At 44.4% G+C, this 4,031-nt stretch overlaps 1 pseudogene; it reads right to left on the minus strand.

The window, feature by feature from the left end:
- Nucleotides 1-2,958: 2,958 nt before the first annotated feature.
- On the minus strand, nucleotides 2,959-3,123 carry LOC144480599 (U2 spliceosomal RNA; annotated as a pseudogene).
- Between the last annotated feature and the right edge of the window lie 908 nt (nucleotides 3,124-4,031).

A 4,031-nucleotide genomic window follows, 5' to 3' on the forward strand; every position in this document is an offset into this window, starting at 1 on the left:
AATAACTGAAATTAAAATGCTTTCATGTTGATCAAACTATGGTTAGTTTTGAGAATAACTTAAATTAAAATGAGCATTTCAATGTGCAACGTGCAGTGCTGGCCAGTCCCCCTGTGTTCTTAATGCACTTGAATGATTCAAATCGGGGACATAGGCTGGTGAAAAGGGTATTAGAATGACTGGAGAAATTTCCAAGTATTTTCATCAATCCACTCCTTTCCAGAATATTGAGTTAGAGCACTTGATTGAAAGACAGAAATAGCTGAAGTTCTTCCCAAGGCAATGAGTTCTGCAATCCAACCAGTTAAACCGATTAGTTGAGCTTATATTTCAAAATGTTCAGTGGGATGTTGCAATGAAATGGCAGCAAAGTCATCAATAGACCAGCGACACTCAGTCATAGAACATAGAACAGTACAGCACAGAACAGGCCCTTCGGCCCACGATGTTGTGCCGAGCTTTATCTAAAACCAAGATCAAGCTATCCCACTCCCTATCATCCTGGTGTGCTCCATGTGCCTATCCAATAACCACTTAAATGTTCCTAAAGTGTCTGACTCCACTATCACTGCAGGCAGTCCATTCCACACCCCAACCACTCTCTGCGTAAAGAACCTACATCTGATATCCTTCCTATATCTCCCACCATGAACCCTATAGTTATGCCCCCTTGTAATAGCTCCATCCACCCAAGGAAATAGTCTTTGAACATTCACTCGATCTATCCCCTTCATCATTTTATAAACCTCTATTAAGTCTCCCCTCAGCCTCCTCCGCTCCAGAGAGAACAGCCCTAGCTCCCTCAACCTTTCCTCGTAAGACCTACCCTCCAAACCAGGCAGCATCCTGGTAAATCTCCTCTGCACTCTTTCCAGCGCTTCCACATCCTTCTTATAGTGAGGTGACCAGAACTGCACACAATATTCCAAATGTGGTCTCACCAAGGTCCTGTACAGTTGCAGCACAACCCCACGGCTCTTAAACTCCAACCCCCTGTTAATAAAAGCTAACACACTATAGGCCTTCTTCACAGCTCTATCCATTTGAGTGGCAACCTTTAGAGATCTGTGGATATGGACCCCAAGATCTCTCTGTTCCTCCAGTCTTCAGAACCCTACCTTTGACCCTGTAATCCACATTTAAATTTGTCCTACCAAAATGAATCACCTCACATTTATCAGGGTTAAACTCCATTTGCCATTTTTCAGCCCAGCTTTGCATCCTATCTATGTCTCTTTGCAGCCTACAACAGCCCTCCACCTCATCCACTACTCCACCAATCTTGGTGTCATCAGCAAATTTACTGATTCACCCTTCAGCCCCCTCCTCTAAGTCATTAATAAAAATCACAAAGAGCAGAGGACCAAGCACTGATCCCTGTGGCACTCCGCTAGCAACCTGTCTCCAGTCCGAAAATTTTCCATCCACCACCACCCTCTGTCTTCGATCAGATAGCCAATTACCTATCCAATCTGCCAACTTTCCCTCTATCCCACACCTCCTTACTTTCATCATAAGCCGACCATGGGGGACCTTATCAAACACCTTACTAAAATCCATGTACATGACATCAACTGCCCTACCTTCATCAACAGACTTAGTTACCTCCTCAAAAAATTCAATCAAATTTGTGAGGCACGACTTGCCCTCCACGAATCCGTGCTGACTATCCCAGATTAATCTGCATCTTTCTAAATGGTTGTAAATCCCATCCATAAGGACCTTTTCTATTAATTTACCGACCACCAAAGTAAGACTAACCGGTCTATAATTACCAGGGTCATTTCTATTCCCTTTCTTAAACAGAGGAACAACATTCGCCACTCTCCAGTCCTCTGGCACCATCCTCGTGGACGGTGAGGACCCAAAGATCAAAGCCAAAGGCTCTGCAATCTCATCCCTTGCCTCCCAAAGAATCCTAGGATACATTTCATCAGGCCCAGGGGACTTATCGACCTTCAGTTTATTCAAAACTGCCAGGACATCCTCCCTCCGAACATCTATTTCCTCCATCAGTACTTAGACTTCGTGCCTTAGTTTATGTTTGGCAAGATGGTTAATGTAATTGTGATAACCCCCAGGTCTAGCACAGGGAATTGCTGTTTGACCTCCCTGATACGAGCTACCTAGGGGTTAGTAATTAACTCACCAGGTGGAGCTCGTATACCAAGTCCTGTATAAAGCAGCCCCTGAGCGGGTCCATTGTTGTATTGTCCCAGCTGGGACTGTCTGTGTTCACCACAGGTTTGTGGTTTTTGCTTTACTTTATTTTGTGCAATAAAGCACTGATCCTTTACAGCCGACTCCTGGACTAGAACGTTATGTCCAATTCTGAGTCACCGCACTTTAGGAAGGATCCTTGACAGGGTTGGAAGAGATTTACCAGAACGGTTCCCTGGTTCAAGGCATTTTGGTGCAAAGTTAGGTTGTCAAAGCTGGAGTCGTTCTCCTTGGAGCAAAATAAATTACGGTGAGATCCGATAGAGGTGTATAATATTACAGTAGGTTCAGATCATGTGGACAAAGAGAAACAATTGTGAGGGAACACAAATTTGAAGTTCTGGAGAAGAGATAAAAGTGTTTGCTTTAAAACTTGGATCATGCAGTGAGTGAAAGTGATTTGAGGGTGATGAGAGAGCAGAGACAAATGCTTTCAAAAATTTTATTCATTATTGTCACAAGCAGGCTTACATTAACACTGCAATAAAGTTACTGTGAAACTCCCTTAGTCGCCACACTCTGGCGCCTGTTTGGGAACACTGAGGGAGAATTTAGCATGGCCAATGCACCCTAACCAGCACGTCTTTCAGGCTGTGGGAGGAAACCCGGAGGAAACCCACACAGACCTGGGGAGAATGTACAAACTCCACACAGACAGTGACCCAAGCCGGGAATCAAACCTGGATCCTGGGCGCTGTGAGGCAGCCGTGCTAACCACTGTGTCGCCGTTCTGCCCACAAAAAGTCCAGGTTGATGCTTGGAATGGAAGGAGAAAACCCCTGTTCCACTTCCCTGTCCCAATAATCAATTTCATATTTAGCCCTCAGATCGGGGACATATCAGATATTAAACTGATAAGAACAGATGCTACACAAAAGGATATTGGATGGGTGCCTAAGGAAAATAAAGTTGCAGGGTTACCAGGGGAATGGGATTGGTTTTGGATTGCTCTACAAGAGTGAACATGATTTGAGTTGATTTGATTTATTATTGTCACATGTATTAGTATACAGTGAAAAGTAGTGTTTCTTGCGCGCTATACAGACAAAGCATACCGTTCATAGAGAAGGAATGGAGAGAGTGCAGAATGTTGTGTTACAGTCATAGCTAGGGTGTAGAGAAAGATCAACTTAATATAAGGTAAGTCCATTCAAAAGTCTAGTGGCAGCAGGGAAGAAACTGTCCTTGAGTCGGTTGGTACATGACCTCAGACTTTTGTATCTTTTTCCCGATAGAAGAAGGTGGAAGAGAGAATGTCCGGAGTGCGTGGGATTCTTGATTATGCCGGCTGCTTTTCCGAGGCAGTATGAAGTGTAGACAGAGTCAATTGATGGGAGGCTGGTTTGAGTGATGGACTGGGCTTCTTTCACAACACTTTGTAATGTCTTACGGTCTTGGTCAGAGCAGGAGCCACACCAAGCTGAGATACAATTGGAAAGGATGCTTTCTATGGTGCAGCTGTAAGAATTGGTGAGAGTCATAAAGGACATGCCAAATTTCCTTAGCCTCCTGAAAAAGTAGAGTAGAGGTGTTGGTGAGCTTTCTTAACTATAGCATCGCTGTGGAGGGTCCAAGACAGGTTGTTGGTGATCTGGACACCTGGAAACTTGAAGCTCTCAACCATTTCTACTTCGTCCCCACTGATGTGGACAGGGGCATGTCCTGCACTATGTATCCTGAAGTCAATGACAATCTCCTTCGATTTGTTGACATTGAGGGAGAGATTATTGTTGTTGCACCAGTTCACCAGATTCTCTATCTCTTTCCTGTACTCTGTCTCGTCATTGTCCGAGATCCAATCCCTGAACGTG

Source organism: Mustelus asterias, chromosome 29, assembly GCF_964213995.1.
Source record: "Mustelus asterias chromosome 29, sMusAst1.hap1.1, whole genome shotgun sequence".
Classification (NCBI taxonomy): domain Eukaryota; kingdom Metazoa; phylum Chordata; class Chondrichthyes; order Carcharhiniformes; family Triakidae; genus Mustelus; species Mustelus asterias.